The sequence below is a fragment of the Chelonia mydas genome, chromosome 2 (assembly GCF_015237465.2).
Source record: "Chelonia mydas isolate rCheMyd1 chromosome 2, rCheMyd1.pri.v2, whole genome shotgun sequence".
NCBI classification, from domain to species: Eukaryota; Metazoa; Chordata; order Testudines; family Cheloniidae; genus Chelonia; species Chelonia mydas.
In genome coordinates this window covers 91,303,688-91,319,924 of record NC_057850.1, presented here as the reverse complement: position 1 = coordinate 91,319,924, position 16,237 = coordinate 91,303,688, and positions in this window count along the sequence as shown.

The window sequence follows — 16,237 nt, the reverse complement described above, 5'->3', positions numbered from 1 at the left end:
CGGATCTCATTTCACCAGAGTTCACTGTGCAGAGCCTGGTTACTTTCGCTCCAAGACATATGACCTACTAACAGTTACAAACGGTTAAGTTTGAAAACGATGTAGTCCCTTCCTACAAGGCCTGATCCTGTGAGGAGCTGTGTGCTGTCACTTTCCGTTCACTTCACCACCTTGCAGGAAGCACTTAGCTCCTTAAAGTACTGGCCTCTTACATACATGCTAAGGCCTGAGGATTCCATGTTTACAAGAGCTCATAGCATCACAGCCACAGGGGGGGAAAACCAGTTCTAAATGTAGGCAGGTAAAAGAGGAATTGATTTTCAGGTATGTGCTTTAATCAAATGTATTTGTAATGTTAAGTCTACACATATTCTCTTAGCTAGCATGAAACCCCCCTGATTATTTATTAATATAAAGCCTTTGAAGTTCACCTTTAGGAAGCTAAATTAGCTCTGCCTGGTGATGCTACACACACTACCTCATGGGAGACCAGAGATCAAATCCAACCTCATAAATCTCTCACTTCATGACTACAGAAGTTGTCAGGAACCAGATGTTGCTTTCAGTCTCCAGGGGAAGGTGCAAAGCAGACTGTATTGCTCTCAAGCACTCTCTAGCAGCTCACCACTGAACTGCATTATAGATTTAGAAGAGACTTGACTTTTGGCTGTTGGGGTAATATTGTGTCCTTGATAGGGCCTGACTCACAGGTACTAAGTTCACACCAGTATGAGTAAGGGCTTCACAATCTGGCCCATAGGGAATAAGAAATACTTGAAGCAAATAGTTTGTGAACATCATAAATGATTACACTTAGCACTAACCACTGTATTTGGAAAAACCATGAAGTGAATCTCAGAGTGATAATTGGCTCAAACACACTTTGCTAACTGATAAAAGGGCTAAATTCATAACAAATATTGGGTAAGATTCTGATCCCTTTTACACATTGATCAGTACGCTATTCCCTGACCTGTCCCGATAGGCTGGAATTCACCTCACTTGCCTCCCAGCTTGCCCCTACACAGTAGCCAACAGGACTACTCAGAGAAGAATGAAGTACTCAGTGTTAGAATGTATGGCAGATCCTGACCTGGGACTTGTAGAAAATTGTTTGACCAGCGCAAGTAAAATCTGTCAGTCACCATTTTCACCTAAAAATCCATAACTGTGTGACAGGGAGAATGTTACCCTTCTTAAAGAACGTAAGTAATTCCCTGCTGTAGCGTGTGGGCAGGTGTTTGTCATCTGTGCCACTGGGTCCACCGTGAGTTTAATTTCTCCACATTGCTGGAGAAGTTAAAAGGTTTACATACTGTGAAGAAACAATTAAATTGCCTAGAAACTGGATGATGCAGAGAAATATAACAAGCAAGAGGAGGACAGAAGCTTCTGAGTGCACTAGATTTGTTGTATAGACAGGCAATTTGAAATGGCTGAAGTGAAGGTGAAGTGCATGTTGGTTTAAAAATTGCCTGTTGCAAACCTTCCCCAGCTAAAAGATTGTCATTCTGCTTTTTCAACGCCAGGTGATTTCTACTTCTTAATTATAAGTATAACTTAAGAAGTGCTAGTAGTGTGCTGGCTACATCCTGCTCTGCTCTTTACCCATGCATTATCTGTGGCAAGGACTGCCACTTGTGAATTGGACTTTATAGCCACTCATGATGCTGCAGCACAATATATAGTAACTAAACTGTTTTAGGGCTTACACCCTCATCTTTCGAGATGGAAGATTGACATGTAGTTTAAGAAGACTTACATTTTATAGAACTTTAAATATTACTTCATGTGGCTATCTCTCTTTTTCATCCCATACCACTTTGTATACTATGTCTCATCTTCCTTACATAGATCTGCAGCTTGGAAAAGTAAGGAGCTATGTTCAGTGAGCCTGTTTGGGATGTGGGACTTGTGGAGAAGAGAGCTTGGGAGTCTGACTATCTGTGAGAACAAAAGAAGCACTTCCTGAAAATCTTGGTCCCCATGCAGCAGTAGCAACCTTTCTTTTCCTGATGCTACGGCAATAGGCTGGGCTATCTGCTTCCAGTATCCTCCCATGCAGTGATTAAAGACCACAGAAAGGAGTTAATGGTGTTTTGTTTAGTGTTGGAAGGGGTCAAATTGCACAATTACAGGTAGCCTTACAAGTTTTATCTAAATAACTGTATTGGAAGGTAGATCTTAGAGAAATGCTCTTTGTTAGCTGTGGTGCAATTTTTTTTTAAGACGCTGAATAAATCACATATTGACACAAACAGCAACTCAGCTTGTCAACTGTACGGAGCCTCACCTAACATTTTTTAATGAAAAGACATATTTATTGTACATATTTGAATACTATGTTTGTCACATCTAGAAAATTTGTTTTGCAAGTGCAAGGGGGCAAAAAGCGCAAACAGTTTCCACAAGTATTCTCCATTGTAAGTATAGGGAATAACTCTCAAACCAGAAGGAACTTTTTAATCATTATGTACAAAAACACATACTCACACACAGTAAAAAGGCATTAAGCTAGAGTGGACTGAGCTGAAATAGGGTGTTATTTTCACATGTTCATAGATTACATCAAAACTCATATGTTGTTTCAGCTGAGTGACATTCTACCAATTCATAAATGAGTGATGATAGATATTTCTATTCAGTTCACTGTGTTTATTTTTAAGCAATCTTTTTAAAGAAGTTTGGTTTTTGTTTGTTTGTTCTTGAAACTGCAGCTTGAGTGAAAATCATAAGCAAAGGAAGAGTCAAGTGTTTGGAAACAAACTGTAAGTGGCTGAAATGTAAATCTTACTGTCTTAGGCATTTATATTGATGTCCATCTATATAATATCTGAGTGCCTTCCAGGTTAATTAGCATAGCAATGCTCCGAGTGGCTCTCTGGTTGTGAAAACTGTTAGAGAGCTTATTCCTTCACTCTCCCACTTCCCTGGTCCTTCTCGCATGAACAGAGAGCAACAATACCCGAAGTCCGAAGGTGCAAACAATTCGATGTTTATTGGGGTGAACTTCCAGCAAGCTTAAATACAAGTTCCTTTTTCCTTATTTTCGAATCCCAACTTACTTCCTGTTTGCCCCTAATTTATATAGTAATATTCTTAGCTATACCTTAACCAATCATTCTACTGAAATTTAACTAACCAATCCTAACATATTGTAACATGATTAGCTAACCAATTATATCCCACCACCTTAATTAGATTACACCCAGCAAAATTAATTATACAGCAGACAGGAACAATCACAGAACCAGACAGAGATTATACAGACAAACAATAGCAAAGTGGGAAAACAATACAGAAGTGAGGATTTCACATCCCAGCTATTGATAAGTGAGTTCTTGCCAGACAGGATGCTATCAAACTAAGTTTCCTTTTACATTTTCTAGGCACTTCCCTTTCTTTGGAGGTGATAGGAATTATCAGGACAGGATTGTATTCAGGACAGGATTGTATTCCTAACAGCCCAATAGCACCTTCTTTCAATGTGGCTAGTTTGGAATGTGAGGATGTGACTGTTCGCTTCCTGGCTTATGGCTGCCTCTGCTGCTTAGCCAAAGGCCTTAGCCTAAGAACAGGGCCTCAAACTGTCACAGTAAAAGAAGGCCCTTACACCAGCAGACAGTGATTTTGATTCTCTTTTATACCTCTAGAACTAGCCAAGTAATAAGAATACCCCAAAATTCTTAAAGTACAGGCCTTTACAGACAGGCCTGAATATCTATATCCTAACAAAAACCTTTACCTGGGGTAAGTTTTGTTTCTTTGCTTGTAGGGAAAGGGGAGGGTTGATGCTGTGAATGTCATTCTAATTATGGGGAAAAGATTTATCAGAAAGGAAGGCTTTGCAGTGTGAGCGAGATGCAGACTTTGTTCATTCCCTGCCCAGATCCCAATGGCCAAAAAAGTCTTATCTACTGGTCTGAAATATATCGCTCTTGACTTTGTGATTTTCATAGTCCCAGAGTGTAGCTGTTTCAACAATTCATAACCTGATTCAGTCCCTAATGTAAGTGGGAAGCTGTACCTATTTAAGGACTTTGAAGAACAGGATGAAGGCACTGAAGTGGCAGCAGAAGCTAACTGGAAGCTAGTGGGAAGACTGGAGCTCACACTTGATGTGCTCATGGCAGCCTAATCCCTGGAGGAGGTGGGTACCTACACTTGGCACAAAATAAAGCCTTTGTATTGTTCTTACTTTTCACTTTGGATACAGTGAATTAGATTTATCTATGACAGGCTTCAGAGTAGCAGCCGTGTTAGTCTGTATTCGCAAAAAGAAAAGGAAAATGTGGCACCTTAGAGACTAACCAATTTATTTGAGCATAAGCTTTCCTGAGCTACAGCTCACTTCATCAGATGCATTCAGTGGAAAATATAGTGGGGAGATTTATATACACAGAGAACATGAAGCAATGGGTGTTATCATACACACTGTAAGGAGAGTGATCACTTACGATAAGCTAATACCAGCAGGAGAGCAGGGGTGGGGGGAAGAAAACCTTTTGTAGTGATAATCAAGGTGGGCCATTTCCAGCAGTTAACAAGAACGTCTGAGGAACAGTGGGGGGTGCGGTGGGAAATAAACATGGGGAAATAGTTTCTTTGTGTAATGACCCATCCACTCCCAGTCTCTATTCAAGCCTAAGTTAATTGTATCCAGTTTGCAAACTAATTCCAATTCAGCAGTGTTTCATTGGAGTCTGTTTTTGAAGTCTTTTTGTCTTTGATGTCTGATTTGTGTCCATTTATTCTTTTACGTAGAGACTGTCCAGTTTGACCAATGTACATGGCAGAGGGGCATTGCTGGCACATGATGGCATATATATATACATATATATATATATATATATATATATATATATATATACATACACATACATACATACACATACATACATACACACACACACACACATATACATACATACATACATACACACACACAATCAGATGTCAAGAATTATAACATTCATAAACCAGTCAGAGAACACTTCAATCTCTCTGGTCACTCGATTACAGACCTAAAAGTCGCAATATTACAACAAAAAGACTTCAAAAACAGACTCCAACAAGAGACTGCTGAATTGGAATTAATTTGCAAACTGGATACAATTAACTTAGGCTTGAATAGAGACTGCGAGTGGATGGGTCATTACACAAAGTAGGTGGTAGAAGGTTTTTTTTGTCATCACTGATGCTACCTGATCAGGCTCAGAGAGGAGTCCAAGAACACACTGATGCTCTGCACCACTTTGACAAATGGGCTGCATGACTTCAACGGAAGGATAGAACAGTTTCCTGGAGAGTTCTTCAAAGCATTGCTCTCTTCCAGCTAGCATTGTTTCATTCTTGCTCAGACTGAGCATGAGCCACCTGCTCTTCATGTAGGAACTACTCTTGTAGGCATTGTGACATCTTAGTAGTAGCATTGATTACTAAAATTACTGATATATAGTGGTTAGGCACAATCTGGTCCTAAAATAGGTTTTCGATGATGTGCTATTTAATAATATTCAAAAGGTGGACAATAAACATGCCATTTAATTACACATATTAGCTGGGGTTCATTACAATTTATGAGCTGTGTTGCCATAAGTGTCACAACTAGCACCTAAAATGAAAAGGCTTATCCACCGCTCATATGCAGAACATTTGCTATCAGTTTCTGATCCATAATACTGGGAACATTGTGTTTGTTGTGAGTCAAGGCTTCTCTGACCTGCAAGAGTTTAACACTTTGCAGCAATAGACCCATAACATGTTAAAACCAAATTATTGTCTTGAATACATGCGTGTAATCCCATCACCTTCAGCAGAATACAGATACAAAGCCTGGGGCAGAATTGGTAGCATTTACACCTTGCACAGGTGTAATGTAATATACAAGGTGAAAGACAGTAAGGAAACTGGCCTTTTGAATGGATATGTGGGATTATTTTGGAACCTCACCATTTCAATGCACCAGGGAGCTGTCTGCAATGATACAAACACAAATACAAAGTAAGGAGGGAGGTGGAAAATTCAACCCTGATGCACTGACCTTATCAAAGATTAATTTGATCCTCCTCAGTCTCTGAAATAGTGTCTATCTCCTCTATCCAGAGGATGAGAGAAGCTCAAATCCAGTGAACCAATAGGGAGTGTGACTCCTTTGAAATTGCTGGCCCTTAAATACAGTCCCAGAGTTCAGAGACATGAAAAATTAAGAGTGAAAAGAACTTCAGAGTGAAGCAAAGAACATTTAAATGCAGCAGCAGAACATCACAACAGCATGGATTTTGATAATTATTTTTTTTTTACCAAAAGTAATACCGAAAATTTAAATATATATATATTGCAAAAAGAGACCATACCTGTGAGATCAAAAAGACTACAGATAAATATGCAAGCAATTACAGAAAAGAACAAAGGAAAAGAGAAATGAGTGCAGCATGCAGAGAGCACATTTTGTTAAACAACCACTAAAATTAATTACAGCTTTTTGACATATAATACATTCAGCACAAATGACTTCAGTGTTGCCACTTGCCAAATCATATTATCCAACAGTGTTTCAGTCCCTAAAGGAGGCTATTTTATTTCATTTTTTTACAATGTTTTTTTTTTTAAAAGAATTCAGCATCAGTGTACTAGACTGGTATCTTTGTGTCTCTCTGTGCTGTACAGTCTACATCATATCTGTAGGTGCCACACGCCTCAGCCAAAGCCCATTGAAATCAACGGGAGTCTTTTTATTGACCCCAGATCAGACCCCATATGCCTGCTAGACCGATAAGAAGTCATTCTGAAGTCATCTCTAATTCTGATGGATTCAAATTCTTTTTACACTCCCCCAGTGATCTGTGTTTTCAAAATAATTTGGACAAAATTTTAATAAAATAAATGAAAAATCTTTCAGGTAAAAACTAATCAAGCAGAATCTCTGAAATTGTTGTTCTCTTGAACCTGCAGAGTGGAAGAGCCTAATCATAGGTCGAGGTCTCCAAAGTTTGGAAACTCACCTGGACAGCATAGTGTTGTTTGTCACAAAAGCTTGAGACAATAGCTTGTCAAAGAAGAAAAATAGACAATCAACAGACTAGAAGCAACAATGACCCATTTGATGCTTCTTCCTTTCTAATCCAGGAGCAGACCAACCAGGAAAAATCAGACAATTACATTGTGATAACATATACCAACAGGCAGGGGAACATCAGAAGCAACGAGATGGCCAAAGATACCAGCCTCTTCTTCATACAGACAAACAGAGAAAATTCTGTTAGGTGTGCCAGACATCTGTGTATCTAGAAACAAAAATATCACAGCAGCTAGTGTGAAGCAAATACAAGTTAGCCTAAAAGAATGGAGGATTTTCAACCACAACTTCATCGGGAGAGGCAAGGGCTCAAAAGGGGTTTGTAGGGTTGTAACATAAGTTTTTCGCTGCAAGGTGAGTTCCGTGGTGTCATTTGGGTATTATTGAGTAACTTGTGAGTAAATGTGAAACTAAGTCCATCATCAAGGACCATAGTACATGTTATGTTCTCTTTATATGAACTTGCTTTCACTGTTGCTATATAGAGTGGGGATCTCTATGTCCCATCCTGTATCTAGATAACCATCTCAAACTGAGTGAGTCTGAAGCCAAATGATTCAAAGGTGATTTCAACAGATCAAACTTTGCTCTCTTAAGAATAATGCTTTCTCCCTGTCTCCAATACCCTGCTTAGAAATTAGTTGTGAACACAAATATCTGGCACCATAGTAAAAACACAACATCAGCCTTATGGTTCTATAAGGAATATAAATCATTGTCTTAAACATATATGGGCCAAATGTTGCCCTTACTCACACCCAGGGCAATCCTATTGAATTTAATAGCTCTGCCAAAGGTGTAGGATTTCCCTAGTATCCTCTAAACAGCATCCCCCCTCAGATATTTATTTCCTTAACCTCATTTTCTTCTGCTAAGTCTGAAATGTGTAGAGGAAAAAATGTGTTTTGGGAATTGCAAATGGGTGTATGGGCTATAGAGAAATGATATATGTAATGAATTCAATCTCCAGATTACATAGTGAATGCTAATGAGTTAAAACAATATCAGATTAAGACACTTGGATTCAGCAGAATCACTGAGCCAGAGCACTCAAGTTTGCTTTAGCTCCCCCCCTGGCCCCGTACAGCCTGAATGGATTAATTGCTGGTTCAGTGCAAGGTTAATAATCACTATCAACTGTCAGATTCACTTAAGAGTTTACTGAAGAGATATTAACGACAGTCTGACATTGCAAAGCTTAGGCCTTCTGTGAAGTCAGTTCTTCCAGGAAAAGGATACGAGAGACTCAATGAATATGTTATCCAGACAAACACATATCTGCCATGGCAGCTTAGCCAGTGTAAATAATAACAATAATAATAAAAAGACTCATAAAAAAAAGAATGTTAGATTGTCCAACACATTCTTTTTCCTAATGGGACTTCTGCAGGGCAAAAAGGACGAGAGAGGAAGGAGTATCAGTCATGCACAGCAATATGTTGATCTAAAGATTTCATTCTTTAATCTGAAACATTTAAAAAAAACCCAACACAGTAATTAAGTTAGGTTGATTTTTTTTTTTTTAGGGTGTGTGTATGGGAATTGCAAATTACCAGTTATGGGGGTGGAGGGGATAAATGAAAAACTGAACTGAGAAAGAATCAGTGCAGAAGGAAAATCGAAAGAGAGTATATATTAAGCTGTTGGACTTCTTTGGGGAAAATGTCTGTAAGAATAATATAACAATAAAAAAGGACTATGCTGCATTTTTTAATAACGGGCACTTTTTTTTTCCTTCAGTGTAGTTAGTACTGTCGCAGATCTTTTAAAATAAATAATCCCAGAGCTGACAGTTCCAAGGGTAATGTCCTGCTGTGATTGACTGAGAGACCTGGGCTTCCTCCTGACACACTCAAGGGAATTTGAATGGACTGATTTAAGGCGGGGGAGTGAATCAACAACCACAACCCTTTAATATCCTGGCACTGCTGCATTCCTGTTTACTGTAATAACAGCTGTGGTGATGCATTTTGATGTACTTTTGAACAGAAGCACCTTGTCTGGCTCGATAGCATGTGGGTTGAAAAGGGGACAAACGTTCAGGCATGATAGGAAAATCTTTAGACTTCAAGCCCTCCAAAGCATTAGAGATATAAGGGATATCATAAAATGTGCACCATTCTCTGTTATCCCTATAATACAACACAGAAGCTTCTGAACTGGACCCAGGCATCATCCCAGATGTCAAACCTTATCATACTATCAGTATGTTCTTTTCCTCATTTCAGAATGCAACTTTGGTTCGCCAAGTGGGTTTCCTAATGGGGATGGGGTGGTTTGGTATGTTTTTAAATGGACAACCTTTAACCCTTGATTTTTCTTTTGTCAAAAGTTTTGATTTGTGACAAACTGAGGACTGGATCATACTCCAGTTTAACTTGGTTATGCAGAAAAATAAAGAGAAATAACACCCCACCCTGCTGCCTCTGTGCAGCTGGGTAAGACCTGGCTATGCATAGTTCTAGGTATTAGGGATAGGGCTGCATGCGGGGTTCTCCCAAGTGGAAGCAATTAGGAAACAATGAAGGAATGGTTGTGCCCACCCTCTGCAGCAATCAGCAAAGCTGGCTAGATGCATGGGGCAGGGGTGGGTAGTACAGTCCACCTTAATAAACATTATGGCATCTTATGCTTCACTCCAGCATAACATGGAGAATTGGAAGGATTGTGTTGTAGAGTTGTCTCTTGTGAGGTGTCTCTGAAGCCCAATTCTTTCCAAACCTCTCTCTGGGAGCACTCTGCTTACTCTCCTGCCATTGCTCAAGTCTTTGCTTAAAGGCACAACCTAGCCCTGAATCAGGAGTTTGTGGGCTTTATGTGAAAATGTAAGTGTAGGCCTGGAACCTAATCAGCACCCCCATATTAAACCAGCCTAGGGCTAAACTCAGGGAGTTTCCCACTAAAACTGAAGAAAAAAGAATGTTCTGCTGATGATAAAGCTCCCCCACCTCAGGAATGTCCCTAACAAGTGTTATAACCACCAAGGGTTGTAAAGTAGAGACACCCAGGTGCTGGGAAATTTTAGGGAGCATACAGAGACTCAACAAATGGTAAAATAAGCTCTAACCAGTGAATTTATGCTGATCATCTGCAGAAACGGAGAAGGTCACAAGTAACTTACAATTCAGGCATGAAAGATTAACTGTAAAAAATTTTGGCAGGAAGGAGGACACATAGGTGCCAGTGTGTAATTGGGTAAAATTTGTGTCACTTAAGGGATAATGTGATAGTAAATTTGAAGGAGGGAGCTAGTTTTACCTATGTGATGTAAATGAAAAACAATGCTCTTTGGGAACCATTTCCAGACTGCACTTCAACATCAAGCTGCTGCAACTCTGACCCCTCTGCACAACCAGGATGTGCAGAGGCATGGCCAGGAACTCCCAAATGAGTGGATCCTGACTGGCCATCTTGTGAAATTTGTATATTGGGAGTGGTGAGCATAAGAGATTTGCTTGGTATATGTATTCTGTATGTGTTGCTAATAAATAGATGTTTAGAGTACAGCTGTGTGAAGCTCTTTCACTGGGAAAAGGTGCTGTAGACCTCTAGAGCCCTGAGCACCATGGGAAAGGGCGAGTACTTAAATAGACCAGGTTTCTCCCTGAGCCCCATGAGTAAGAGTAGGTGCCTTACTTTCCAAGCCCACAGAAGGGAAAGGGTGGGAGTGTCTAAACTGACTGGGTCATGTTTTGATCCCTCAATAGGATATAGGCAGGGTTGTGCCCCTAGGTTGTGCGGGTAACATAAGTGCGTGGAAAATCTTCAACCACCTCCTTCTTGGAACAAAAATCTTTCTTCCCTGCTCTTCAGCTTGTAACTCAAGCTTTCACTCTGTGAACAATTTATGTGCGACTTTATAGACAATAAGGTGGAAAACAGTTACAAAAGACTAAAAACCATCACAAAGAAAGTTGTGAATTGAGCAAAAGCAGAATTTTCTTAAGTAATTTTTCAAGTTCAGTTATGATCAGAAAAGTAACTCTGTGCATATGGCCTTTAGTACTATCTTCCTCAACCTTTTTCAGTGGGGACCACTTTACTACTGTTTGCCCAGCAAAGTTAATATATAATAGCAGCAGACGAGCAAGCTGTGTCAAATTCAATCTCAGGCATCAGAGTAGCCAAATAAACTCTGATTCCACAGAGAAGAGTGCTAACCTGTGGTGGTTACTAATGATGTATGAAGCAGAAAAAAAAAAACAGGTGAGTTTTGAACTTGGTTAGGGGACTTTTGATCAAAATTTGCAAACTTAATACATTTGATATGCGGGTCACAAATAGAAAATAAATATGGATAAATTTTAAAAAAATAAATAAAAATATCACTTTTCTGGCCAAATAGCACTCCATTGACAAGGATCCTACACATTTTTAAAGCACTTCATAAAATGCTCAGCATGTCACCTTGGTACCAAGGTTGCACTGTTGCTCCTCAATTTTCTAGCAGAACTTGCTCATCTATTTAAATTAGCTTTGAAATGCTAGGTAAGAAGCAACTGACCATAAATGTACACATTCTTGTAAGTGAAATAAGCACAGTACTTTATGAACACAGATCAATCGTGTTTTTCCCCTCTCCACTCTCCCCACCCCATTTTACTGTGGTGTATACCCAAGGCTTGAAAAATCCCTCTGAAGTAGATATATTGATCTGGAGGCAGAGTGAGAGCAGGCTGATTCTACACACAACATGTTGGAAAGTATCCCAGGAATGCCTTGCAAGATGCTTCTGCTTTCATTGATTCATAGATACTAAGGTCAGAAGGGACCATTATGATCATCTAGTCTGACCTCCTGCACAACGCAGGCCACAGAATCTCACCCACCCACTCCTGCGAAAAACCTCACCTACGTCTGAGCTATTGAAGTCCTCAAATCGTAGTTTAAAGACTTCAAGGAGCAGAGAATCCTCCAGCAAGTGACGCATGCCCCATGCTACAGAGGAAGGCGAAAAACCTCCAGGGCCTCTGCCAATCTGCCCTGGAGGAAAATTCCTTCCCGACCCCAAATATGGCAATCAGCTAAACCCTGAGCATATGGGCAAGATTCACCAGCCAGATACTACAGAAAATTCTTTCCTGGGTAACTCAGATCCCATCACAGGCCATTAGGCCTATTTACCATGAATATTTAAAGATAAATTAATTACCAAAATCATGTTATCCCATCATACCATATCCTCCATACACTTATCGAATTTAATCTTAAAGCCAGATAGATCTTTTGCCCCCACTGCTTCCCTTGGAAGGCTATTCTAAAACTTCACTCCTCTCATGGTTAGAAACCTTAATCTAATTTCAAGTCTAAAACTTCCTGGTGGCCAGTTTATATCCATTTGTTAATGTGTCCACATTGGTACTGAGCTTAAATAATTCCTCTCCTTATCTGGTATTTATCCCTCTGATATATTTATAGAGAGCAATCATATCTCCCCTCAACCTTCTTTTAGTTAGGCTAAACAAGCCAAGTCCTTGAGTCTCCTTTCATAAGACGAGTTTTCCATTCCTCGGATCATCCTAGTAGCCCTTCTCTGTACCTGTTCCAGTTTGAATTCATCCTTCTTAAACATGGGAGACCAGAACTGCACACAGTATTCCAGGTGAGGTCTCACCAGTGCCTTGTATAATGGTACTAAAACCTCCTTATCCCTATTGGAAATACCTCTCCTGATGCATCCCAAGACCACATTAGCTTTTTTCACAGCCCTATCACATTGGCAGCTCATAGTCATCCTATGATCAACCAATACTCCAAGGTCCTTCTCCTCCTCCGTTACTTCTAATTGATGCGTCCCCAGTTTATAACTAAAATTCTTGTTATTAATCCCTAAATGCATAACTTTACACTTCTCACTATTAAATTTCATCCTATTAATATTACTCCAGTTTACAAGGTCATCCAGATCCTCCTGTAGGATGTCCCGGTCCTTCTCTAAATTGGCAATACCTCCCAGCTTTGTATCATCCGCAAACTTTATTAGCACACTCCCACTTTTTGTGCCGAGGTCAGTAATAAAAAGATAAAGACTGGTCCCAAAACTGATCCTTGAGGAACTCCACTGGTAACCTCCCTCCAGCCTGACAGTTCACCTTTCAGTAGGACCCGTTGTAGTCTCCCCTTTAACCAATTCCTTATCCACCTTTCAATGTTCATATTGATCCCCATCTTTTCCAATTTAACTAATAATTCCCCATGTGGCACGGTATCAAATGCCTTACTGAAATCTAGGTAAATTAGATCCACTGTATTTCCTTTGTCTAAAAAATCTGTTACTTTCTCAAAGAAGGAGATCAGGTTGGTTTGGCACGATCTACCTTTTGTAAAACCATGTTGTATTTTGTCTCATTTACCATTGACTTCAATGTCCTTAACTACTTTCTCCTTCAAATTTTTTTCCAAGACCTTGCATACTACAGATGTCAAACTAACAGGCCTGTAGTTACCCAGATCACCTTTTTTCCCCCCTTTCTTAAAAATAGGAACTATGTTAGCAATTCTCCAATCATACAGTACAACTCCTGAGTTTACAGATTCATTAAAAATTCTTGCTAATGGGCTTGCAATTTCGAGTGCCAATTCCTTTAATATTCTGGGATGAAGATTATCTGGGCCCCCCAATTTAGTCCCATTAAGCTGTTTGAGTTTTGCTCCTACCTCAGATATGGTAATATCTACCTCCATATCCTCATTCCCATTTGTCATGCTACCATTATCCCTAAGATCCTCTTTGCCTCAGTCTTTAATAAGGCTAAAGTATTTGTTTAGATATTGCACCATGCCTAGATTATCCTTAACCTCCACTCCATCCTCAGTGTTTAGCAGTCCCACTTCTTCTTTCTTTGTTTTCTTCTTATTTATATGGCTTGGTTTTAATTCCCTTTGCAAGGTCCAACTCTACTTGACTTTTAGCCTGTCTCACTTTATCCCTACATGTTCTGACTTCAATAAGGTAGCTTTCCTTGCTGATCCCTCCCATCTTCCACTCCCTGTATGCTTTCTGCTTTTTCTTAATCACCTCTCTGAGATGCTTGCTCATTCAGCATGGTCTACAACTCCTGCCTATGAATTTTTTCCCCTTTCTTGGGATGCAGGCTTCTGATAGCTTCTGCAGCTTTGATTTAAAGTAATCCCAGGCCTCCTCTACCTTTAGATCCATAAGTTCTTCAGTCCGATCCACTTCCCTAACTAATTTCCTTAATTTTTGAAAGTCAGCCCTTTTGAAATCAAAAACCCTAGTTGCAGATTTATTTTTGTTAATCCTTCTGTTCAGTTTGAACTGAATTAGCTCATGATCACTTGAACCAAGATTATCCCCTACAACCAATTCTTCTATGAGGTCCTCACTACTCACCAAAACCAAATCTAAAATGGCATCCCCGCTAGTTGGTTCAGCAGCTACTTGATGAAGGAATCCATCAGCTATCGCACCTAGGAAAATCTGAGCCCTATTATTATTCCTAGCACTCTTCCTCCAATCTATATCTGGGAAGTTAAAGTCTCCCGTGATCATGCAGTTTCCATTAGTATTTACTTTATTAAAAACATTAAAAAGGGCTCTATCCATATCCAAATTAGATCCTGGCAATCTATAGCACACCCCAAGCACTATCCCAGGGGAGGCTCTAATAGTTTTCTTCCCCAATGTAATTTTTGCCCAGACGGACTCTGTCTTATCCATTCCATCACTTCTTATTTCTTTACGTTCTACCTCATCATTGATATACAATGCTACTCCACCACCTTTACCTTTATTTCGGTCTTTCCTAAACAGCACATACCCTTCAATACCTGTAGTCCAGTCATGACTACTATTCCACCATGTTTCTGTTATCCCTCTAATATCTGGTTTCATTTCCTGCACCAGTAGCTCTAGTTCCTCCATTTTGTTACCTAGGCTCCTCACATTGGTGTACAAACATCTTAATTTTTGCTGTTTGGCCTCGCTCACATTCTGTACCCTATTAGGCACGGTCATTCTACAGCCAGTATAACCTATTAGACTGGTATCCACACTGCCCTTCCTCCTTATATACATTCTCCTACCCATGGCTGTATCCTTTCTTACTTTGCTCTCTTCCCTCTCAATGCTAAAATCCAGCATGGAGATTACATGGACATCTCCCAACCATCTCCCCTGAATTCCTAGTTTAAAGCTCTCTGAATCAGTTGTGCCAGCCTCCATCCTAGAAGTCTATTTCCTTCCCTACTCAGATGAAGTCCATCCTGAGAGAACAGTCGTCTGTCCATGAATGCCTCCCAGTGGCCATACATCCCAAAGCCCTCCTTATAGCACCACCACCTGAGCCATCTGTTGATAGTCATAATCTTGTCACACCTTTGTTGTCCTTCTCTAGGGCACTGCTAGCACCCTAGAAGGACACGACAGGTGTTCCTGACTGCTAGTGGTGCCTCTCTTTGACTGCAAGCTCCTGAGGGCAGAGACTGGCTGCCTGTATATATGGACAGTGCCAAGCACATTGTGGGTGTCACTAAAACACAAATAATAAATAGTTAACCATTAACAGTCCATTTTTTTCCTTTTGTTTTTAACCTGGCAATATTTTCCTTTCGTATTGAAGTACAATAAAAAAAGTGGTGTCTGTATCACAGTCAGTGGAACTAGACTCAGTGATTCCTATGTTCCTTGAAGGGCCTATTATTGATGGGACACGAGTGGAGCAGGGAGAAGGCAAGCAGAACTGAAGGCAATGCTGCCATGGGGACAGAGCAGTGCACAGGGTTTAAGGAAGTTCTACTTGTTCAACTTAGCCTGCATTCAGCTTCACCCTTTGTTAACACATGGGGGATAGACAGCTTCCATACTACAGGGCTGGATTTCAAAGCCAAGGGGGAGTTAGGTGCAAAAATCTTGACTTTCAATGGGAGTTGGGCACCTAGCAGCCCTTTGGGCCCTTGAAAATCTGCTCTATGAAATCTGACAAAATTCCAAAGCAACAGAAACTATATTTCTAGTTTTCTTTATTTTACGTTGCATTGATTTAAAAATATACAATTATATGGGCCAGATTTTGAATTTCTTCTCATGGGTGCAGTCCCACTAAAGTTAATAGAGTATAACTGCTTATGAATGTGAATAAGGGATTCACCATCTTGCCTGTCAGGATATGTGCTGTGGAAGTGATATACTTTTTTGTG